Here is a 25,683-nt window from a genome sequence, read left to right as displayed (position 1 = left end):
ATGATGTGAATATTAGACCAATAAAAAGATTTTAAAAATTAGTGACTGATTCTGATACAAAAAGTGAAAATGAAAGTCAGGGTGCTGGAGAATGCACCTTTGCTTCTACAGAAGAGTGAATTGAAAACAACATTTCATGAAAATTAGAAGATTTTACAGGTATGTCAAGTGTCTCTATTGAAGGCAATAACCCACAAAGTGTTAGTGAAATAACAGAATTTTTGGCCAGCCAAAATAAAAATCACCAGTTAAAGGCATTACTTTCTGCAAAAATCCCTGGGTCAATAATCAGTAAAATTTACCAAGGCTCACTTTGTGGCCCAGCATGTGATCAATCCTGGAGAATATTCCATGTGCACTTGAGAAGAATGTGTATTCTGCTCTTTTGAATAGAATGCTCTATAAATATCAATTTAGTCCATCTGGTCTAATGTGTCATTTAAGGCCTGTGTTTCCTTATTGATTTTCTGTCCGGATCATCTGTCCATTGATGAAAATAGGGTGTTAGAGTCCTCCACTGTTTTTGTGTTACTGCTGATTTCTCCTTTTATGGTTGTTAGTATTTGCCTTATAAATTGAGGTGCTCCTATGTTGGATGCATATATATCTAGAATTGTTATATCTTCTTCTTGGATTGATCTCTTGATCATTATGTAATGTCCTTTTTGTCTCTTGAAACAGTCTTTATTTGAAAGCCTATTTTGTCTAATATGAGTATTGCTACTCCAGCTTTCTTTTGACTTCTATTGGCATGGAATACATTTTTCCATTCCCTTACTTTCAGTCTGTATGTGTCCTGAAGTGGGTCTCTTGTAAACAGCATATATACAGGTCTTGTTTTGTATCCATTCAGCCAGTCTATGTCTTTTGGTTGGAGCATTTAATCCATTTACATTTAAGGTAATTATTGATATGTATGTTCTTATTGCCATTTTGTTAATTGTTTTGGATTTGTTTTTGTGTTTTTTCTTCCCTTCCTCTTGCATTCTCTTCTCTTGTGATTCGATGACTAACTTTAGTGTTGTGTTTGGATTGCTTTTTCTTTTTTGTGTGTATCTATTGTAGATTTTCAGCTTGCTGTTCCCATGAGGCTTTGATATAGACGTCTGTATATAAACAACAATATAGGTTGTTTTAATTCAATAAAGACAACATAGATTGTCTATAATTTCAAATGCATTTCCGATATCCTGCATTTGTACTCTTCTCACAATTGCTGATTTTGATATCATATTTGTGTGCAGATGATTTCCTACCTTTACTGTATGTTTGCCTTTACCAGTGAGCTTTTCATTCATAATTTTCTTGTTTCTAGTTGTGGCCTTTTCTTTTCCACCTAGAGAAGTTCCTTTAGCACTTGTTGCAAAGCTGGATGGTGGTGCTGAATTCTCTTAGCTTTTGCTTGTCTGTATAGCTTTTGATTTCTATGTTGAATCTGAATGACAGCCTGCTGGGCAGAGTCATCTTGGTTGTAGGTTCTTCCCTTTTGTCACTTTAAGTATATTGTGCCACTCCCTTCTGGCCTGCAGAGTTTCTGCTGAATAATCACCTGACAACCTTATGGGAGTTCCCTTGTATATTGTTTGTTGCTTTTCCCCTGTTGCTTTTGATATTTTTTCTTTGTCTTTAATTTTTGTCAGTTTGATTACTATCTGTCTCCATGTGTTCCTCCTTGGGTTTATCCTGCCTGGGACTTTCTGCACTTCCTGGACTTGGGTGACTGTTTCCTTTCCCATGTTAGGGAAGTTTTCAGCTATTATCTGTTCAAATATTTTCTCATGCCCGTTCTCTCTCTCTTCTCCTTCTGGGACCTCTATAATGCAAATGTTGGTGCATTTCATGTTTTCCCAGAAGTCTCTTAGACCGTTCTCATTTCTTTTCATTCTTTTCTCTTTATTCTGTTCTGCGGCAGTGATTTACACCATGCTGCCTTCCATGTCACTTATCCATTCTTCTGCCTCAGTTATTCTGGTACTGATTCCTTCTAATATATTTTTCATGTCAGTTATTGTATCATTCTCTGTTTGTTCTTTAGTTCTTCTAGGTCTTTGTTAAACATTTCTTATGTCTTCTTGATCTGTGCCTTCATTCTTTTTCTGAGATCTTGGATCATCTTTACTATCATTATTCTGAATTTTTTTCAGGTAAGTTGCCTATCTCCACTTCATTTAGTTGTTCTTCTGGGGTTTTATCTTGTTCCTTTATCTGGGACATATTCCTCTGCCATCTCATTTTTTCTAACTATCTGTGATTGCAGTTTCCGTTCCACAGGCTGTAGGGTTGTAGTTCTCTTGCCTCTGCTGTCTGCCACCTGAGGCTGTCTGGTGGGAGGGACTGGTACCTGCCCACTGGTGGGTGGAGCTAGGTCTGGTCCCTCTGGTGGGCCAGGTCATGTCTGAGTGTGTGTGCATTTTCGGGTGGCTATTTATTAAGGAAGACTTTAAGCAGCCTGTCTGCTGATGCATGGGGCTATGTTTCAGTCCTGTTGGTTGTTTGGCCTGAGGTGTCCCAGCACTGGAGCCTTCAGGCTGTTGGGTGGTGCCAGGTCTTGGTGAGAAAATGGCCCTCCTAGAGGGCCCATGCCAATGAGCACTAGCCAGAGCCACCACCACCAGTGTCCCTTTCCCCACAGTGAGTCACAGTTGACTCCTACCTCCGCAGGGTACCCTCCAACAATAGCAGCTAAGTCTGACCCAGTCTCTTATGAGGTCACTGCTTTTTTCCCTGGGTCCTGGTGCACATGAGACCCTGTGTGCACCCTCAAAGAGTGGAGTTTCTCTTTCTCCCAGTCCTGTGAGAGTCCTGTGGTCAAACCCTAGTGGCTTTCAAAGCCAGACTCTCTGGGGGCTCTTCCTCCCATTCCCAGGCCCCCAACCTGAGGAGCTCGACATGACGCTCTGAACTTTTACTCCTGTAGGAGAACTGCTGTGGTATAACTATTTTCCATTTTGTGGGTTGCCCACCCAGTGTGTATGGGATTTGATTTTATGGAGATTGCACCTGTCTTACCATCTCTTTGTGGCTTCTTCTTTGCCTTTGGATTTAGGTTATCTGTTTGGTAGGTTCCAGCATTTTTTTTTTTTTTTTTTTTTTTTTTTTTTTTTTTTTTTTTGGTCAGTGGTTTTTCAGCAGTTAGTTGTGATTCTGGTGTTTCCATAAGAAGGGGTGAACTCACATCCTTCTACTCTACCATCTTGCCTCCTCTCCTTCCATAAACTCTTTTCAGGGACAGATTTTGTTGATATATTTTTTTCCTTTGAATGGGCCACACTTTCCTGTTTTTTTGTATGCCTTGTAATGTTTTTGTTGAATACTGGACATTTGAATCTAATAATGTGGTAGCTCTGGAAATCAGATTCTTCCCCCTTCCCCAGAGTTTGCTGTTGTTGCTGTTTTTGATTGCCATAGGCTGTCTCTGTCCTGAGAATCAGCCTAAGGTGTAAAGTTAAGGGCTTATGTCTTTTCTGAGACTCTTCTTAGGCATGCGTAATCACTTTCTAATTTTACCCATATATGCAGTTGTTTTTTAATAGCCTAGCCTTTAATGTCTGTCTCCCAAAAGAGGAAAAGCAAAAAATGAAGTGGGGGTGAAGAGTGCTGGCCTTTAAATATCTTGAAAGACACTTGAGCCAGATGGGGTAGGGGCTTGCAATAATGGGAGGAGGTGCAACAACAATGGCTCCCCTCTAGCTCTATTTGTCTACACCTCTGTGATCAGAAGCAGCAATCAACAATCATATAACAGATCCCTGATATTTGAAAGGAAGGGTACTTGTTGCCCACCCTGACTCTCACAAGCTGGGTGCAAGTTGCTCTGCAGATTGTGTGCTGGGAATTGGTAGCTGCTACTGTGCCAAGTGCTGATTATTGACAGAAATTTACCATCCAAGGGTTCCCCTAAAAGTTACCTGTGTTCAACAGACTCTGGAGCTCCAGAACAGTTACATCAGATGATTCTGCTGGTGCAATTTTTGCCTAGTTGGGTAGACAGATTCCTGGTGTTTCTGGCTCCACCATCTTCCCAGAAGCCTCCTTTCTAAAAAAAAAAAAAAAAAAAAAAAAAAAAAACAGTTTTGTTTTCATTCATTTTCTCTATCATTTTTCTAATTTATATTTCATTCATCATCTCTGTTCTAATATTTATTATTTATTCCTTGTGCTAGCTTTTGGTTTAATTTCTCCCTCCCTTCTAAGGACAGTTTAGGGCAGATTTAGTATTCTTGATTGACACTTTTTGGTGTTTTTCTTTTGGCACTTTGAATATACCAGCCCACTGACCTCTGGCCTCCAAAGTTTCAAGTGAGAAATATGCTGATAATCTTATTGAAGATCACTTTTATGTGATGAATCACTTCTCTCTTGCTGCTTTCAAGATTTTCTTTTGCTTTCAACAGTTTCTGTGTCTCAGTGTGACCTTCTTTGAATTCATCTTATTAGGAGTTCATTAAGGTTCTTGAGAGTTTATGTTCATGTCTTTCTTCAAATTTGGGAAGTTTTTAGGCATTATTTCTTCAAATAATCCCTCTGCCCCTGTCTGTCTCTCTCTTCTTCTGGGACTCCCACAATGCATGTTGATACTCTTGAAGATGTTCCACAGGTTCCTTGGGCTTTGTTCACTTTCCTTCAATCTTTATTCTTTCTGTTCTGCAGACCTGACAATTTCAATTGTTTTATCTTCTTGTTCACTGATTCTTTCTTCTCCTACTCAAATCTGCTTTTGACTGGGATCTTGTGAGTTTTTCATTCAAGTTATTGTACTTTTCAGCTCCAGAATCTCTTTTTGGTGTGTTCTTATATTTTCTCTTTATTCATAGTTCCATTTTGTTCATACATCATTATCTTGACTTTCTCTGTGTCTTCCTTTAGTTTTTTTTTTTTTTTTTTTTTTTTTTTTTTTTTTTTTTTGCGGTATGCGGGCCTCTCACTGTTGTGGCCCCTCCCGTTGCGGAGCACAGGCTCCGGACGCGCAGGCCCAGCGGCCATGGCTCACGGGCCCAGCCGCTCCGCGGCATGTGGGATCCTCCCGGACCAGGGCACGAACCCGTGTCTCCTGCATCGGCAGGCGGATTCTCAACCACTGCGCCACCAGGGAAGCCCTTCCTTTAGTTTTTTGAGCATCTTTTTTTTTGTCGTATGTGGGCCTCTCACTGCTGTGGCCTCTCCCGTTGCAGAGCACAGGCTCTGGACATGCAGGCTCAGTGGCCATGGTTCATAGGCCCAGCCGCTCCGTGGCACATGGGACCTTCTCAGACTGGGGCACGAACCCGTGTCCCCTGCATCGGCAGGCAGATTCTCAACCACTGCGCCACCAGGGAAGCCCTTGAGCATCTTTAAGACAGATTTTTAAAAATATCTTTGTTTATTGGGTCTGCCATATGGCCTTTCTCACCAGTTTCTGTTGATTTTTTTTTCTTTGCATGGAAAAAAAATTTTTTCCTGTTTCTTTGCACATTAATTTTTTCCCTGAAAATTTAATATTTGAATCTAACAATGTAGTAAGTCTGGAAATCAGATTGTTCCATTTCTCAAGGGTTTCCTTTCATTTTTGTTTACTTTATTGGTATTTTTATTGTTTTATGCTCTCTTTCCCAGGGATCAGCCTGAGGTATAAACTTAAGGTCTTATCAGGTCTGAGTCTGTGTTTTTCCTTAGACGTGTATGGTGATCTGTACATGGGTTGCTTTTGAATGTCCTAGTCCTTAAATGTCTGGCTCCCAAAATGAGGAAAAAAGATAAATAATGGAGAGAAAAGTGCCAGCTCTTTAAATCTCCTAGAAGTTGTTTCAGCTGTCTGGGCTTGGGGCTTGCAACAATGGGAGGGGTGGTGCAGCAATGACTGCCCACTTCTATGTCTATACTTCCATTATCAGAAGCAGCAATCAACAGTCAGAAAACAGGTCCCTGATATTTGGAGGACAGGGTCCTTATTGCCCACCTTGGGTCAGCAAGCTGCATGTAAGCTGCTCCTGGTACAAATGCACAACTGACTGTCTCAGAACTGAGGGTGGGGGATGGGTAGCAATTGCTGAAATCGACCAAAATTAACTGCAATTTCCCGTTTAAGCCTTCTCCTTGAAGTTGCAAGTCTGAATAGATTCCAGAGTTCCAACATAGCTATATCAAGCAGATTCTGCCAGTATAACTGTCCAGGAAAGAAGACAAGCTTCCTGGCACTTCCTACTCTATCTTCCCAGAATCCCAAAGCTCTTTTTATATATTGCTGAATTCCACTTAATGTTTCACTGAGGATTTTTTGCATCTGTATTCATGAGAGATATTAATCTGCAGTTTTCCTTTCTTGAATGGCCTTTGTATGGTTTTGGTATCAGGATAACACTGGCCTCACAAAATGAGTTGCGGAATTTCTCCTTTTCTGCTTTCTGGTAGATAATGTGTAGAATTGCTTCTTCTTTTAATGTTTGGTAGAATTCTCTGCTGAAAACATCTGATTCTTTCTTTGGAGTTTTTATGTCTTATTTCTATTTAGTTAATTTATTTATTTGGCCACACTGCATGGCATGTGGGGTCTTAGTTCCCTGACCAGGGATTGAATACATGCCCCTTGCATTGGAAGCATGGAGTCTTAACCACTGGACCACAAGGGAAGTCCCTTCTTGGGAGGTTTTAGATTAAAAATTCAATTTATTTAATATTTATAGAACTATAAAAAATTTGCATTCCATATTGGATGATTTTTGAGGAATTAGTCCATTGCACTTTAGTTGTCAAATTTATGTATATAAAGGGCTTCCCTGGTGGCGCAGTGGTTGAGAGTCCGCCTGCTGATGCAGGGGACACGGGTTTGTGCCCCGGTCTGGGAGGATCCCACGTGCCGCGGAGCGGCTGGGCCTGTGAGCCATGGCTGCTGAGCCTGCGCATCCGGAGCCTGTGCTCCACGACAGGAGAGGCCGCAGCAGTGAGAGGCCCACGTACCGCAAAATAAAATAAAATAAAATTTAAAAATTTATGTATATAAAATTATTTATATTTCCTTATTACTCCTTTGAGATCTACAAGATTTGTAGTGGTATCCCACTTCATTTCTGATATTGCTAATTTGCGTCATTTGACAATATTATTGATCTTTTCAAAGAACCATCTTTTGTTTACTTTCTCTATTGTTTTTCTATTTTCAATTTCATTATTTCCCTACTTCTGCACCTCTGGGTTTACCCTGCTCATCTTTTTACAGGATCCTAAAGTGAGAGCTTACATGATTTTTTGAGACTTTCCCTTTTTTCTAATGTAAGAATTTGGTGCTATAAATTTTTCTCTATCACTACTTTAGTTATAGCCCACTCATCTTGGTATGTTTTAATTTCATTTTCATCTAGTTCAATGTGTTGTTTTTATTTCCCTTGAGACTTCCTCTTTGACTCAAAGATTATTTAGCAACTTGCTTCCAACTGTTTGGAGATTTTCCTGTTATCTTTCTGTTACTGATTTTTAGCTTGGTTCCTTTGTGGTGAGAACACACAAGTATGATTTCAATTATTTTAAATATGTTGAAGTTTGTTTTATGGCCCTATCATGGTAAGTGGTCTATCTTGGTAAACTATCCACAGGAACTTGAAAAGAAGTGTGTGTTCTGCTGTTGTTGGGTGAAGTGGTGTGTGTGTGTGCATGCTGCATCCTGTTAATTTATGGTATTGTTGAGTTATTATATAACCTTGCTGATTTTCCATGTAGTTCAGTCAATTATTTAAAGAGGGGCATTGAAGTCTCCAACTATAATCATGGGTTTGTCAATTTCTCCTCTCAGTTCTGTCCATTTTTGCTTTAAGTATTTTGCAGCTCTGTTGTTTGATACAGACAAATTTAGGATTGCCATGTCTTCTTGATAGCCTGACCCTTTTATTATTATGAAATGCCCCTCTCTGACCCTAGTAATTTTCTTTGCTCTAGAGCCTACTTTATCCGACATTAATGTAGCCACTACAGCTTTTTTTCTGATTAATGTTTGCATTGCATATCTTTTGCCATCTTTTTACTTTCAACCTACCTATACCATTAATTTTGAACTGAGTTTCTTGTGGGGAACATATGGTAGGGTCTTGTTTTTTATCTACTCTGTCCTCTTTTAGTTGGTATATTCATACATTTACATGTAATGTAATTATTGATATGCTAGGACTTCAGTGGGGTTTTTTGTTTCATTTTGTTTTGTTTCTTTCCTGTTTTCTTCTTCTGCCTTCCTTTAGGTTACTTGTACCTTTTTTTTTTTTCCTTTTAGAATTCCATTTTGCGTTATCAATAGTGCTTTTGAATGTATCTCTTTGTATAGACATTTAGTTGTTGTATTATATTATGCACACATAACTTTTCATAGTCCTCTGGTGTCAAGATTTCACCAGTTTGAGTGAAGTGTAAAAACCTTTCAATCCTTTCAGTTCCTTTACCCTCTGTCATTTATAATACAGTTGTCCTAAATATTTCCCCTACATGCTTTGAGATCAATAGACAATGTTACAATTTTTGCTTCAGTCACCAAATATAATTTTGAAAACTTAAGAAGAGAAAAAATTCCATTGTATAAACTAATATTTTTACTCTTTCTATTGTTCTATCTCCTTTCCTGATGTTTCAAGAATTCTTCTTTTGTCATTTCCTTTCCAGTTCAAGAACCTCCTTCAGCACTTTTTAAAAAAAATAGGGTGGATCTACTGGTGACAAACCCTTCTAGTTTTCCTTCATCTGAGAATGTCTTGATAGCTATACACTTTATTCCTGAAGAATATTTTCACTGCATATAGAATTCTTAGTTATAGTTGTTTTCAGCAGTTGGAAATGTGATGCCCCTTCCTTCTGGCCTCTTTGGTTTCTGATAAGAAACTTGCTGTAATTCAAATTGTTTTTTACTTATAGGTAAAGTATTATTTTTTTCTTTCTGCTTTCAAGATTTTTCATTTTTAGTTTTCAGAATTTTGACTATGATGTATCTTGGCATGATATTTTGGGGGGTGCATCCTGTTTTGGATTAGCTCAGCTTCTTGAATCTGTAGCTTTATGTCTTTTTCCAAAATTTTTTTCATCCATTATTTATTCAAATATGTTTTCAACTCCCACCCTCTTTCTCCTCTCCCTCTGGGATGCAGATGAGATAAATATTAGATCATTTGTTATACTACCACAGGTCCCTGAGGCTCTATTCACTTTTTTTTTCCAGTCTATTTTCTCTGCTGGTTAATTTCTATTGTTTTATCTTTACTTTCACCAATCCTTTCCCTATCATTTCCACTCTGCTGCTGAGTCCATCTAGTGAGTTTACTATTTCCTTTATTGTAATATTCAGTTTTAAAATTGTCATTTGGTTGGTTACTCTTTATATTTTGTATTTCTTTGCTGAGACTTTCTAGTTTTTTGTTTCAAGCATTTTCAGAATTTTTAATTAAAATATTTTTATCATGCCTGCTTTAAAACCTTTGTCAGAAAATTCTCATCTCTGCATCATTTCTGGTTTGGTGCCTGATGATTATCTTGCCTTTCTCAAGTTAAGATAGTCTTGGTTCTTGGTATAATGAGTGATTTTCAATTGTACCCTGGACATTTTGATTACTGCATTATGAGACTCAGATCCTATTTAAATCTTCTGTTTTACAAGCTCCTCTGACATCACATCAGCACAGAAAGGAAGACCCCACCTCAATTCTGCCAAGTGGGGGTGAAATTCCATCACCCTGGCTGGGAGGGTATGATGATTAATTTTATATGTCAATTTGACTGGGGCTATAGAAATGCCTCGATAGTAAAGATTATTTCTGGATGTGCTGTGAGAGTGCTTCCAGAAGAGGTTAGCATTTGAATTGGTGGACTGAGTAAAGCTGATGGTCTTCCCCAAAGTGGGTGAGTATCATCCAATCTATTGAGAGCCTGAACAGAACAAAAGCTCAAGCCCAAATGCTTGAGCTGATATCAATCTTCTCTTGCCCTTAGTGTTCCTGGTTCATCTCTTCTTCTCACCTCCCTCTAGTTTCTCAGGAGAACCCTAATACGAGGCATGGGGGGTTGGGGGGAAGAGGGGAGAATGCCTTGTAACTGCTCCCTACATGTTCGTGACTTTCATGAACACTATGAAGGAGGAAAGGTCTTATTATCATTGGGTGGCCATGACAATCCCAGCTTCTCTTGGTCTTTTCTGAAATCATCCCAGCAAGACAATCATGGAAGTCTAGGTTCCCCACTTAACCTTTGCTGAGGGGGATGAGGGCCCATTTTGTTCCATGGTGTTTGGCTGCAGTAAAGCAGTTATTGTCTGTAAGTTTTCTGTCTTGCTAAGTTGCCTCTTTCCTGGTCCTTGTTTATTTCCCCCCAAAATTCATATTTTGAAGCCCTACCCCTGAGTGTGGCTGTATTTGGAGATGGGGCCTCTAAGGAAGTAATTAAGGTTAAATGAGGTCATAACGTTGGGCTTTGATCCAATAGGGCTAGTGTCCTCATAAGGCATACCAGAGAACTAGTGTTCTCCCCACGCAGCCCCACTCCCTATGTACATGCACCAAGGAAAGACCATGTAAATACATAGTGAGAAGGAGGCCATCTACACACCAGAAAGAGAGCCCTCACTGGAAACCAAGTCAGCCAGAACCTTCATCTTGGACTTCTGACCTCCAGATCTGTGACAAAATAAATTTCTGCTGTTTAAGGCACCCAGCCTGGGGTACATATGGCAGTCCTAGCAAACTAATACAGATTCCCTTGGCTCAAGGTTTTCCATGGTGTTGCAGTCAAGCTGTCAGCCAGGATCATCCCAAGGCTTAAATAAGGAAGGATGAATTTCCAAGCTCATTACTATGGTGTTGGCAGGATTCAGTTTCTTGTGGGGTGTTGGGCTGAGGGCCTGTTTTTTCACTAGCTATTGCTAAGAGGCCTTTCTCAGTTCCTTGGCACAGGGGCCTCTCCACAGGGCAGCTCACAATACGGCAGCTGGTTTCCATCACAGTGAGGAAGTGAAGGAGCAAGGGAACAAGAGAATGAGAAAGCATGAGTGTCTGCTCAAGAGAGAAGCCAGGGCTTCCCTGGTGGCGCAGTGGTTGAGAGTCCGCCTGCAGATGCAGGGGATGCGGGTTCGTGCCCCGGTCCGCGTTAGGCCTTCCCTGGTGGCACAGTGGTTGAGAGTCCGCCTGCTGATGCGGGGGACACGGGTTCATGTCCCGGTCCGGGAAGATCCACATGCTGTGGAGTGACTAGGCCCATGAGCCGTGGCCACTGAGCCTGCGCTCTGCAACGGGAGAGGCCAAAACAGTGAGAGGCCCGTGTACCGCAAAAAAAAAAAAAAAAAAAGAGAGAGAGAGAAGCCAGTCTTTTACTTAACCCTAATCTCAGCAGTGACATCCCTTCACCTTTTTGATTCATTAGAAATGTCACTATATCCAGCCCACACTCAAGGAGAGGAGATTAAAAAACGGCCTGAATACTAGGAGGTATGTATTGTTGGAGGCCATCTTAGAGGCTCCCTACAAGCTTTCAATGGCCAAATTCAGGACAATTTGAGCAGCATAATAAATGATACTAATGGATTAAAACTGATAGAATAAACATCCATGAGTCCATACTGTTATAAACAAAATAATTGAATAAATACAGATCTTCAAAATATGATGGGATTACGTCCTGATAAACCCATCATAAGTTGAAAATGCATTTCATACACCTAACTTATGGAACATCATAGCTTAGCCAAGCCTATCTTAAATGTGCTCAGAACACTTACGTTAGCCTAAAGTTGGACAAAGTCATCTAACACAAAATTATATTATAATAAACTACTGAATATCTCATGTATTTTATTGACTACTATGCTGAAAGTAAAAATCTAGAATGGTTGTAAGGGTACGGAATGATTCTAAGTGTATTGGTTGTTTACCTCCCTGATCGTGTGACTGACTGGTTCACTGCCACTGCCCAGCATCACAAGAGAGTATCATACTGCATATCACTAGCTCAGGAAAAGATCAAAATTCCAAATTCGATACACAGTTTCTACTCAACTTCTAGTGCTTTCACACTGTCATAAAATCAAAAAATTGTAAGTCAAACAACTAAGTCAGGGACTGTCTGTAAATAAATGGAGGGGAAGGGACAGCTCTTCCTTAGAGTAGAATTCCATTTAACAAAGGTAGAAAGAAAACAGGAAACAGAAAATCACCATTTGGTAAATACCACGGTAATAACTGCTGTGAGCAAGAATGAAATCTAAAATTACTGGATGAAACTCTGATTCAAAATATAAGGTAGGGCTTCCCTTCTGGCGCAGTGGTTGAGAGTCCACCTGCCGATGCAGGGGACGTGGGTTCGTGCCCCGGTCCGGGAAGGTCCCACATGCCACGGAGCGGCTGGGCCCGTGAGCCGTGGCCGCTGAGCCTGCGCGTCCGGAGCCTGTGCTCCGCAACGGGAGAGGCCACAGCAGTGAGAGGCCCTCATACCACAAAAAAATAAATAAATAAATAAGGTAAATGCAAAGTCTTAAAGTTTCTCCCCACAAGCTACTTGTTAATTTAAAAAGAAAAAAATTTTAACTTTACAGTGGAGAAATCTGATAACAACTTAACAGAATGATCAGACTTAACCAGTAATGACTTACCAATTTCATGTACCTCTAATATGCACCAAGAAGGGCATAACATCACTTCTGTAATCGTCTTGCCAAAAATTCGTCAATCAGAAAACCCAAATTGATTGATTTCTCATCAATCAGAAAACCCAAATTGAGGGACATCTTACAAAATAATTTTCCCACACTCTTCAAGTGTCAAGATCATCAAAGATCATCAAAGACAGACTAAAAATTGTCTGTGATTCCAGGAGGCTAAGGCGACAGGATAAACCAATGCAACATGGGATCCTACATTGGATCCTGAACCAGAAAAAAAGACATTCCTTGGATTTTTTTTTTTTTTTTTTTTTTTTGCGTTACACGGGCCTCTCACTGCTGTGGCCTCTCCCGTTGTGGAGCACAGGCTCCGGACGCACAGGCTCAGCAGCCATGGCTCATGAGCCCAGCTGCTCCGCGGCATGTGGGATCTTCCCAGACCGGGGCACGAACCCGTGTCCCCTGCATCGGCAGGCGGACTCCCAACCACTGCGCCACCAGGGAAGCCCATCCTTGGATTTTTTTAAGAACCATCTTTTATTGAACTATTTTAAATTTTTATTGGCATATAGTTACTTTACAATGTTGTTACTTTCTACTGTATAGCAAAGTGAATCAGCTATTATGTATACATGTATTCCCTCTTTTTTGGATTTCCTTCCCATTTAGGTCACCACAGAGCACTGAGTAGAGTTCCGTGTTCTATACAATAGGTTCTCACTATATCTATTTTATACATAGTATCAATAGTATATGTTGACCCCAATCTCCCAATTCATCCCACCCCCCCTTTCCCCCTTGGTATCCATGTTTGGATAACTAAGGAAATTTAAATGGAGTCTGTAAATTAGTAAAGAGTATTGTATAGATGTTAATTTTCTCAATTAAATAATTATATTACAGTTATGTAATATACTAACATTAAAAGCTAGATGAAGGGTATATAAGAACTCTGAGTATTGTTATATTTCAAACAACTTTACAGACGTATAATTTACCCACTAGCAATCCTGCCCTCCCTCAGCCTTAGGCAACTACTAATACACTTTGTCTCTAGAGTTGCCTATTCTGGACCTTTCATATAAATGGAATCATATGGAAATGGAAGCTTTTTGTAACTGGCTTCTTTCTTTCAGCATAATGTTTTCGAGGTTCATCCATTGTTATGTGTTGAACTGTGTACCCCCAAAAGATGTTGAAGTTCTAATCCCAGTACCTGTGAATGTGCCTTTATTTGAAATTTGGATCTCTGCACATGTCAAGTAAAGATGAGGTCATTAGCTGTGGTGGGCCCTAATCCAATGACTGAGTCCTCATAAAGAGGGGAAATTTGGACGCAGAGATACACTTAGAGGGAAGATGAGGTCAAGACACAGGAAGAACACCATCTGCAAGCCACAGAATGCCTGAGGCTACCAGAAGCTAGAGGGTAGGCATGGAAAAGATTTTCCTTCACACCCATCAGAAGAAACCAACCCTGCCAATACCTTGATTTCAGACTTCCAGCCTCCAAAACTATGAGACAATCAATTTCTGTTAAGCTTCCCAGTTTCTGGTACTTTGATATGGCAACCCCAGAAATCGAATATATTCCTAATACAGCATATTATCAGTACTTCATTCCTTTTTATTGCCAAAATTATTCCACTGTGTGACTGTATGACATCTGGCTTATCCATTCAACATTTGGGTTATTCTGACCTTTTGGCTAGTATTAAAATGCTGCTATTGGGCTTCCCTGGTGGCGCGGTGGTTGAGAATCTGCCTGCTAATGCAGGGGACACGGGTTCGAGCCCTGGTCTGGGAGGATCCCACATGCCATGGAGCAACTAGGCCCGTGAGCCACAAGTACTGAGCCTGTGCGTCTGGAGCCTGTGCTCTGCAACAAGAGAGCCCGCGATAGAGAGAGGCCCGCGCACCATGCTGAAGAGTGGCCCCCGCTTGCCACAACTAGAGAAAGCCCTCGCACAGAAACGAAGACCCAACACAGCCAAAATACATAAATAAATTAATAAACTCCTACCCCCAAAATCTTCAAAAAATAAAAATAAAAAAATTTAAAACATAATGCTGCTATAAATATCGGCGTACAAGTTTCTGTGTGGACATGTTTTAATTTCTCTTGGGTGTATACCTAAGAATGGAATTGCCAGGTCATATAATTCTATGTTTACCTTTTTAAAGAACTGCCAAACTATTTTCCAAAGTAGCTGCACCATTTTATATACCCACCAGTGAAATGTGAGGGTTTCAACTTCTCCACATCCTCACTAACATTTGTTACTATCTGTCCTTTTGATCAGAGCCAAGAGAGTATGAAGTAGTATCTAACTGTGGCCTTGATTTGCATTTTGTAATAACTAAGGATGTTCAGCTTTTTTTGTTTTATGTGCTTATTGGCCATTTCTATATCTTCTTTGAAGAAATTTCTACTCAAATCCTTTGCCTAGTTTTTAATGAGTTTATCTTTTTTATTGACTTGTAAGAGTTTATATATTCTGGATACTGAATTCTTATCAAATATATGATTTGCAAGTATTTTCTCTCATTCTTTTTGTTTTCTTGATGGTGCTGTTTGAAGCACAAAAGTTTTACATTTTTATGAAGTCCAATTTGTCAACTTTCATATTTTTTATTATATTTGCAAGACTTCAGTACATCTAAAATTACTTCAACATAAAAAAACTATAAAAAATCTATGTAAAAAGTTTAGAAGACTATGTTCTAGACTACCAAAAGGAAGTAGAAATGGAATTTTTCATTTGCTATTCAACACAATTCTTTTTCTTTTTTTTTTCTAGATTAAACAAGTGATGCAAATTCTCCCGTGAAAAGGAGATTTCAAAAAGACAGAAACACCCTCTTCTCTTGTAGAAGAGAGGACTTTTTAGCACACACCTCTCCGACTCACATGGCTTACTTCAGTCTTTTAATAATAGGCGCTGTTTTCTCTTTGTCCTTGGGCAGTCAGGAATCCTGAAAATGCCTAAGAGACATACAGGACTACATCCTGTTTATTTTAAGAAAGATCAGCAGCAGCTTATACTCTAATGAAGGAGGTGAGATGGAAGATTAGTACTTTACAAGACACTGCAGCATCTCTCAACAGGGAAAGGGGCGAGGGGGTAGATTCAAGACCATGAAACACGCTTTGCAACCAAACCCCTTGGAATAACAGTCATACTCAAGAGAGTTATTTTAGCATCTGCCCGCCTCTGCCCAGCACACCCCAGTCTCCCCTGCTAAAAGCTGGCAAGGTCTCCGGGATCCTAACCACATTTAACCATGGTTAAAAATACGGAGGCACCAGATGGCCTCTGGTGGCAATGCCCAGGAAGAGCTGTGGCTGAGAAGCTCGATGGGGCCTCTTCCCACGGCTTCGATACAACGTGCACACACGGGGTAAGGGGTCTGATTAGAACTGAGCCATCAAGATCAACCTCAGGGCAGTAAGACATATCACAAGGGCCAGTCTCCTGGCCTCAGCGTGCCTTTGGGTAAGGGGTCCGGGCACCCCCTATGCGTAAAGGAGGGAGAGGAAATCAGAGTGGTCAGCAGTGGGCACTTGAATGTGGAAGGAAAGGAGGGCAGCAGCCCTCTCATGACATGGCCTCTGAGCTCAGAACAGCAGCGGGGTCGAATAGCTTTAAAAAGGCAAACCATCCCTCCCATCCGTAGCTTACCTGTGTGGGACCGTAGTCAGGACTTGGATGGATTCACTGAAGCAAGGATGATGCTTGTTTAGGGTCATACAGAGGGTTCCAGAGCAAATCCAGGAATGACAGTGCATTTAGCCTGGGCCCCTAACAACCCCAGCAGCACGGCTCCCTCAGCCCCTTGCCGCAGCCCTGGCGGGTGGGTCCTCACGGGTCCAGAGCAGGACTGAGAGCACAGGGCAGGGCAGTGTGCGTTTGCCTGGTAGTCACACAAATCTGGTTCAGAATCTCCTTTTCCTCCATTTGCTGGGTGTTCCAAGTCTGCGACCTTGGACAAGTCACCAGAATCTTCTGAGCTCTGGTTTCTTTCATAGTGAACAGGAGGGCCCCTGGGACCAAACAACAAGGGTGCATGACATGGAGCCAGAGGCAGAGCTTTCGAGAGCAGGGGATGAGGGCCAGAAGCACCCCCGAGTAGATGGGCCTGGGACGCACCAGGATAAAAGTGCTGTCCAGCTGATAGATGGACAAAGCGAGTACGTTCATGACTATTGGGGCATCAGAATAATTTAGATGGGATGTCTAAGGGAAGATAATTGCTCTGTCAACAAAGAGCTCGAGTTGGGGGGCTCACCAGACCCGGGGTGACCTGAGAGCCTTGTGGCTGCAGCTGACCCCCTGTTTCTTTTCTCCCCAGTTCTCTTATCCATCTGTTCTCTGCTCTGCTCTGTGACCCCAGCCCTGACGACCCTCTGGTGTCAGAGACAGCCCACGCCTACAAGGCCAACAGAGAGAACTATGTGTCCTCTTTGGATTGCCTTGGGGCCTCAGCTGCTCCAGGCAGCTCCCAGCAATACCCTACCCTGAGCTGGTGCTTCCAGGCCAACAAGGTTCCCACAGACATGTTCCACCCATGCTGAGTCCTCAGCTTGGACGCCTGGCTCGCTCACTAACGTATCCCTAGAGTCTGAGGAGGGAGGAGGAGATAAAAGCAGTTCACCTTCCTGGGTAGCTCATCAGCTGCCACGACTGAACCCTAAGATATTATCACCAAGCCTGCCCTTGAGGCCAACAAAGTCAGTGGTCAGCCAAGAACGGACTCAGAAGAATCTGACAGCAAGAAAGATGTGGATAAATTATAAGGTTTCTAACACGAGGTAAGGGCTGTCTGCTCGGATATGCCCAGGGTGAGGCCAAGGCCAGTTGAGGCGGGAAATGCTGCTGTGCCCGGTTTGCCGATTGAGGCTGAGAAGTGAGCGGTGTGTTGCTGTTTTCCTGAAGGGCCCTCACTGCCAGCTCTCTGTTTAAACACTGATTAGCAGGCTCAGAACAGTAGAATTCTGACGCATATGGCCAGACACGGCCGTGTGCGCACTGCAGCCTGGGCGGATGTCTGCGGCTGGTGAGGCAGGCCCAGGGGCTCGCCCTCACTGCGTGATAACCTGTGCACGTTGACGGCACTGTGAGAAAGAGCCGGGCATGGCAGGGGCCCAGGCCTCCGTAGCGGCCCCGTGAGCAGCTCTGGGGCAGGGGCAGGGTGGGGAGGGTGGAATGGCTGGCTTTTAAAGAACTCTCCGGTGGGTCCTTTCGTTTATTACTTCTCTTCTGTCTGAAGAGATTAGAGTGGAATGTGGTTTTTCCAACATATATTTCTTGAAACCTTTATAGAGCTCATTATTTCCCTCATTTGAGTTTTCCTGTGTGACAAAGTGATTTTTAATTGACTAGATTTAACTGTGTTTGTATGTATGTATGTATTTATATTTATTTCAACACTTACTAGGATATATTTTAGATATACCAAAAGTGGTTTTTCATTGCCTCCTCTGATTACAAATCTCTCTTACAGTGTCACGGCACCAGATTTCATTGCAGTAGTGAGGATAAACGCACGTGCTCTCAGTGGGCACCAGACCTGCTCCGTGCTGCCGAGAGGGGCACTGACGCACACTCTGGTGACCAGATTCCTGGAGCCCACGTGCTGGCCAGCCAGGGCTGCTGCACGCTGACCTCTGTGTACCTCTTCCTGATCCACATGCATCCACGTTGCAGGACGGGAGAGACGGAGGGAGGAGGTTCTTTGCACTATTAAATCTTCCACAGCAGGTAGTTGTGGAAAACCCTCCGAACTCACCAGGCTAGGGGTTTACGGCCGTGAATGACGTGTTGTTGCTACGGGCGGTCTATTTCACCCGTTCATCAGTCCTCGGTATTTGACTGGAAGCAGCAGCATTGCCCCTGTATCAGGTCTGCTCTCTGCTCCGCCTTGAGAGGAAGTGGCCATTATGCATGAGGGTGTCACCCCGTCTGCTTTTCTCTTCCAGGTACAACAGACTAGCGAGAGAGTGGACCCAGAAATACGCTATGGAAGTGCCTCGGGGGAGTTTTACGGGAGACCTTGTCCAAGAGGAGCTGAGCCGAGGCGTTGCTGGCTGGGCCACTCACAGAGCAGCATGTCTTCTGCAAACAGATGCTTCTTGCCCACTTTCCCCAACCACAGAGTGCTGGTACCACTCTCAGCCATCGTGGTTTTGACAGCGTCATGTCTTCGATGCCAGATCAGTGGTCACTGTTACGATCCGCAGCCTTCCTGGCTACACTGGAATCTGTCCCTCCACCCCGACTCACTGCTCACCTCTTGGGGGGCACCTGTGCGCCTCCCCTCCCCGGCCTCACTCAGGTGGCATCGCTCACGGAGGCGCTACACAGGGGGCCTCAGTGTGGCCCCTTACCACGTGCTCTTGGCCTTTCAGAACTCAGTGCCAGCCCAGGTGCCCAGGGCGGAGCGGGAAGGCTTCCCTCACACCCCGTCTGCTGCAAAGCACATCCGAGGAGAGTCTCCACTCATCCCAGGAGTTCCTGGCAATTGGGAAGAGTATCACTGGGAAGTGGAGGCCTTACCCCACAGCCCCTACCAGGCTTCCTCGGCAGTGCCACACACTGGCCCTCTCCCCTCGCACCGAGCAGCAGTAAATAGAAGATATAAAGGGGTATGAAGCACATTAACAGGTCATGAGAGATGACTGTCCTTGTAGAAGCAAGAGCAAAATTATGAAACCTGGAAAGATTTGGGTTATGCTTTTCTATCCGCTGAGGATTTTCATCACCCCTACCTCCTCCCGTTCAGAGCCTCCATGCAGCCTTGTGGTGTGAGCCAGTCACTGACCAGACACAGGGAGAGAGGGGAACTGTTAAATGTAAATAAAAATGTAATTCACTCATAACCCTAAATGACAACTGACATTGAAGTCTCTCTCTCTCTCTCTCTTTTTTTTTTCCAGGCAGAAGAGAAGATACGGAAACTTTTAACAGGTAGCCTGTCGGGTAACTGGCCTCCCCTCTTAAGTTTCTGATGCAACACATTGTAAGACTTGCCTTCAGAGTTCAAAGGTTTGAGATTAGGTAAGTGAGGAGAAGGGTAGGGAAGGGGTTAGTCTCATTAAACCTCCAAAGAGAGGGAGGAAAACCGAGGGACTTCAAACCTCTAATGTCAAATGTGGCCTGGTCTTTCCCAAGGGGATTTCAAAGCTGGTCCACTCCCAGAACAGCCATATGAAAATAACGTCCGGGTGAGTAGGACCAGGGGGGTGGAGAAACACTAAAATGCTGCAGCCAAATGGCCAGGCCTGTGGAGTTGGGAAGGAAGCCTACAGACCTTGCAGCTGGGGGTCAGCAGTTGGTGAGCACGGGAGGCTCATCTGCTCCAGAAAGTGCCAAGTGGTAGCACGGCTTCCGTCGCCCTCGCTTTCCAGTGAGAGTGCTGAGATTGGGCGCCACCGCTTCCTTAGCAAAGCAAGCAGCAGTCTGAGCCTGGTCTGCGTTTACTTCATGGGGAACCCCACTTAGGATCCTCTGTTACCACAACGAGGCTGCTTCCTGTGTCCCACGGGCCCCGTTCCCCACCTGTCACCATGGTGAGGGTTGCCCTTTTAAATGTTGGTCTCTTTGCTACCCCTTCGGTCTTCACCTAAACGAGATGATAAACGTTAGGTGTCCCACCGGGAACGCTGTCACCACACGGCTCTGCCACTGCAGGCAGGGGTCACGGTGCTCCTTGAAGCAAACGTAACAAAGCACGGGAAGGTGGATGCACGTTTCAGAGACAAGTCAGAGGCTCAGAGGAGAAACCTCCAGGCCCAAGTTGGTGTTGAGAGGCTGGGGGCCATATTTCAGCCTTTCCAGTGTAATGGCTTATGACTCCCAACAAGCTGGTGAATCTTCTCAGTCCAGTCAACATTTCCCCAAGCCTGCTCTCCCTGTTGGAGATGTGCAGTAGAAAAAGTAAAAATATCCCTGTGGGGTCCCCAGTATAAATTACCCTCCACTCTTCGCTAACTTGAGTCGCACTCTGTACCTGCCAGAGCCCTGGGACAGGCCACCACGGTGACGCCCCACAGGCCTGTCCCTGGCAAATTCCCTGGACTCTGTCCCCATGGGAAACTTGCTTTTCATGCCTTCCAGGGTTCAGGTCAGCCTGAAGGACAGGCATCTTAGGTTGAAAACCTTATTTTAAAATGCACTGCTGTGCAGGCAGCTCCCGCGTAAGCCACAGGTACACATGTCATGTTTCCCAGGCGAGTCCCAGGTCAGTAACTGGACAGCAGCTCTGAAAAGCTAACGGCGGGAGCGATACATTTTCTTCTCTGTGGACCAGAGATATCATGCAGATGCGTGATCTTAAGCAATTGATCCAACATGAACAAATGACTTAGCTCTGGCCAAAAGTGTCTCAGTTTGCAGGACGGTGCCGAGATCTTGATCCTTTGTCAGGCTACGGGAAGGCCCAAGAGTTCCAAGGACACGGCAAAGGGTCAAAGTCTCCCGACAAGGGATGAAAACACCAGAACACCAATGTCCAGCGGCCTGGCAGCTCACAGCTGAGCTACGTGTCAGCACCGTGGGGTCCCACACCACCCGACCACAGATGCTCAAGGACGGGCGGGTTTCTGTCTCTGAAATTCAGGAGAGAGTCTCCGGAAGTTCCAGAGGGGTGCTTATGGGACTGGTCTGCAGAACTCCTGCTCCGAGGCCTGTCCTGGCCTGGTGAGGATTGGATGAGGATTAGATCTAGCCGTGAAAGCTGGTCCTCTGAGAAATGGAGGATGGCTTCCCAGTGTTACCAACCTGGGTCCTTGGACTATTTAAGCAAAGAAATTGATAAGAGACCAGACAAGAAATTCCGGCAAGGCTTTAGTGGGGCTTCAGAGGCAGCGGGGGGTGGGGGCGGTGAGAGCAAGTAACCGGTGCCCTCGCTCGCTCGCTCCCTGAGCCGGAGTGTGGGCTGGAGGGGCGGCTTCGGTGACCTGCGCACCCCCTTGCCGGCGCTGTGTGCGGGGATCACGTGCAGCCCCCCACTTTTGCTCCGCGCGCCTCAGAAGTGGCAGTCGGGTTTTGGCCTTTTTGTATCTCACTGCTCATAACTGACCCCACCTGTGCACTCGTGCAGTTATTTTTTAGTCCCTTACGGTATCTTTGTATCCTGTTGCTTGAGGAGAGGAGACGTTTTTTCAGGTGCAAGCACTCCAGGAAAGGGTCCCGAGTCCCAGGTCCCAGCCTATCTCGCCAGCACCCCCAAGACAGCAGCCTGGTGCCATGCAGGCAGGCAACGCTCTCCCCTCAGGTCTGGTGTTCTCCCCCAGCCCGTCTGCTGGCCTCATCATGACCACCACCGGGGTCTCTCTTCTGTTGCCAGAGAGATTTTATTAAAAACAAACCCCCAAAGCTATAGAAAATCTGCAAAACCCCCTATCAGACCAAATAGTCTCTTGATTTTCCTTAAAAAAAAAAAGTCTCCTTCTTATCCCATCTCCACCCCACTTCTCCCAGACTCCCAATCCTCACCCTTCAGAGAGGCCCACCTGATCTATCCCTGCCACAGAGCTTCCCTCGGGATGCAGGGGCTTGGCTGGGCTCCCCTTTGAGAGGTAATGACAGAACTGCCCCGTTGGAGCCTGCCTCTCAGCCCTGCTGGCCACGTCCATCACCGCAACAGCTCAAGGGCCTAGTCACGGGGGGAAGGCCATCACTGCTGGCTGGTCACTGTGATTACTTTCTAATGACTTTAGGTGGCTCTATGCAAGCATCGACTGAGCACTTGCCAAGGGCAAGGTGTGAAGGGGAGGGGAGAGGAAGAGAATTATAAAAAGAAAACATGATGTGGCTGCCTGCTGGGAACTCACCGGGAGACCACAGGCCTCAGGAAGGAGGTGGGACTAGGGTCGGGTCTGACGGATGGACGGGGGAGAGGGTCCTGCAGGCGAGGGGAGCCCTTCAACAGAGGCTGGGTTCCAGAATATTCTAGGAGCTGACTCAGCACCTGGGGATACTCCCGCACATGGCCCTTCCCGAACTGGGGCCCCGTTACCTTCTGGGAGCCACAGGGTTCACCAGGACACTAGGGTAAATGGAATCACAGGGCTGACCTTTCCGGAGAATCATTGAAGGCAGAGGAGTGCCAGGATGAATACAGATGTTCATACTGAGTGGATGGCACATTTCTTATAAGCTGGTGTGTAAGACCATTTCACACCCTAGACCCCCAGGGAAACAAGCACCGTCACTGGACCAGGGACCTCTTAGGGGCAAGGACACAGGCACAGCTGCATCTAGCCCTCTATCCACGTGAAGAAAGGAAAGAAGTGCCTTTAGGCCTGGGCCCAGCCTGGCCTCAGAGTTTGTTCTCGGGAGCAGTAATGGCCTGGCTAGGGCACAAGAAGGCCAGCAGTGCTCAACGGGCAAAACGATCCAACAGCTCCAGCAACAAGGATGCGGATGGAGGCATGGGCCATAAAGTTGAGGGCGGCAGAAGCGAGAGATTTCAGGCTGGCTACCCTTCTGAGGAAGGTTGAAAGTTCCGTGTCAAATGTCCAGCAGTGGGAATTCCCTGGCGGTCCAGGGGTTAGGACTCCGCACTTCCACTGCTGGGGGCACGGGTTCAGTCCCTGGTGTGGGAACTAAGATCCCGTATGCCGCGTGGAGTAGCCAAATACATACATACATACATATATATATATATATATATATATATATATATATATATGTACGTATGTCCAGCTTGCAGGCTCAGGACGCCTTCGTCCTGAAACAGGAGGGAGTGACAAAACCTGTTGACACCCTTGGGTTTAAAATGTCGGCAAAGTTGTAGTTAAACCGCAAAATCCCCGTTACCTGTGTCTTCTGTTCCCTTTGAGCCTTAGGGAATTTCTGCTGACTCCTTGCTGCGGGCCCACCCATTTACAGCAGGGAGCTTGGCTGATGCACGCATGTCTCCAGGTCTTTGAGGCTGAGGCCTCAGGCAAGACTTGAGAAGCTGGAGGCCCTCACGGCAAGAGCGATGTGAGCAGCGAGCGTGCTTCTCTGTGGCCTTTGTAAACGGTTAGGGTGGCAGGAAAGAGCACTGCTCCTCCTGTGAGCCACCTCGTGCCCACTTGTGGCTGCCCCTCATGGCCAAGCCTTACGCGACAAGCAGACCGCACCGACCACTCCCTAGCTGAGGGCCTGGGTCCCTGACCAAGGTCAGGACTGCAGCCCTCCCACCTTCCTGCCACTGACTGCTTACTCCCTGTTTAAATCATAACAGGGACTCAACTAGGAAGGTTTGGGTTGGTTGGTTGGTTGGTTTTTTAACCTCTCAAGATGTGAAGTATTTGTTTACTGGATTCCACTTACCATGCAGCGTAAATAAGTTTTCTTTTTAGGGCAGGAAAAGCCACGATTTCATTTCTCTAACTCTGTAGTGATGTGGCCGTGTGTGGCTGGAGCAGAGAGATGTAATCCTGGTGGTTTTTAAGAAAATGCTTTTCTTGCTAATTGACACTTCTGTGGAGGAAGACTTTGAATAAACACCTATTCTTTCCTACTGATGGCTGCGGTCTGAATGATGGTGACCCCTCAAAACTCCTATGTTGAAATCTTAACCCGCAAGGTAATGACCTTAGGAGGTGGGGCCTTTGGGAGGTGATTAGGTCGTAACGGTGGAGCCCTCGTGAATGGCATTAGTGTGCTTATACAGGAGGCCCCCAGAGAGCTCCTTTGCCCCTTCCACCATGTGAGGACACGTGGCGGCCATCTATGAACCAGGAAGGGGGCTCTCACCAGATACCAGATCTACCAGTGCCCTGATCTTGGACTTCCAGCCTCTAGAACTGTGAGAAATGAATTTCAGTTGATTGTAAGCTGCCCAGTCTGTGGTGTTTTGTTACAGCAGCTTGAATGGGTGGAAACCCTGGGGAACGCTGCTGTGGCAATTCTTTCTCTTAACGTTGTTGACTCCTTCTAGGCAGTGGGCTCCAGAAGGCATTTACCAGCACGGTCCCTCCACACTTGGGCCCAGATGCCTTCAGGACACAGCTGCCCTCAGAGTGTGAAGGACACTGACCATTCGGAGCCCTGCTTTCATGCCCTGGATCTGTTATCCAAATGCACCAGGAGGGCATCGAGAAGTAAAGAAGATCTGAGTCTATCCACGTGCAAGAAGAGTATACGGGCTTGTGTGAATGACAGAGCAATTTGCTAAGGAGGAGAGAGAAGAGTCCTAGGAATGATCTGTGGAGACATCTCACATTCTCAAACCAAGGAAAAACCAACAAGAGGGAGATGGCCAAAAGGAAATAGGAACTCAGGAAAAGCAGGAGTGGGAGGGAGAGGGGCGTGGACAGGATCTACACACAGAAGCCAGAGGGACATTTTTTTGGTAATAAATTTATTTATTTATTTACTTATTTATTTCTGGCTGTGTTGGGTCTCAGTTGCTGTGCACGGGCTTTCTCTAGCTGCAGTGAGCGGGGGCTGCTCTTCGTTGTGGTGTGCGGGCTTCTCATTGCGGTGGCTTCTCTTGCTGCGGAGCACAGGCTCTAGGCACGCAGGCTTCAGTAGTTGTGGCTAGTGGGCTCAGTAGTTGTGGCGCACGGGCTCTAGAACGCAGGCTCAGTAGTTGTGGTGCACAGGCTTAGTTGCGTGTGGGATCTTCCCGGACCAGGGCTCAAACCCGCGTCCCCTGCATTGGCTGGCGGATTCTTAACCACTGCACCACCAGGGAAGTCGCCAGAGGGACATTTTTAAAACATCCCTAGATCAGGGACTTCCCTAGTGGTCCAGTGGTGAAGATTCCATGCTCCCAATGCAGGGGGGGGGGGGCGGGTTCGATCTCTCGTCAGGGAACTAGATCCTGCATGCCGCAACTAAGAGCCCACATGCCACAACTAAGAAAGATCCCACGTGCCGCAACAAAGATCCCACATGTGGCAGTGAAGATCCCACGTGCCAAAACTAAGACCCGGCGCAGCCAATAAATAAATAAATACACATAAAAACATTCCTAGGTTATATCCTCTCTGTTTAAAGCCCATCCAGGTATTCAATCACACCTAAGAATAAAGTCCTCCCCCGGACCCACAGGATCCTACAGGATCCAACCCGCACCCATGCCTCCCTCCCTCT

The 25,683-nt window shown here is 45.0% G+C and overlaps 1 long non-coding RNA gene across 1 annotated transcript in view; it reads left to right on the top strand.

Moving 5' to 3' along the window:
- The window catches only part of LOC136794885 (uncharacterized), a 47,555-nt gene extending 28,214 nt beyond the window's left edge, over positions 1-19,341 (top strand). Inside the window, exon 3 of the long non-coding RNA XR_010842357.1 lies at positions 18,570-19,341. This is a non-coding gene — a long non-coding RNA (uncharacterized lncRNA). The remainder of the gene's footprint in view (positions 1-18,569) is intronic.
- Positions 19,342-25,683: the final 6,342 nt, after the last annotated feature.

Source organism: Kogia breviceps, chromosome 9 (assembly GCF_026419965.1).
Source record: "Kogia breviceps isolate mKogBre1 chromosome 9, mKogBre1 haplotype 1, whole genome shotgun sequence".
NCBI lineage: Eukaryota > Metazoa > Chordata > Mammalia > Artiodactyla > Physeteridae > Kogia > Kogia breviceps.
This window is presented reverse-complemented; position numbering and strand designations above follow the sequence as displayed.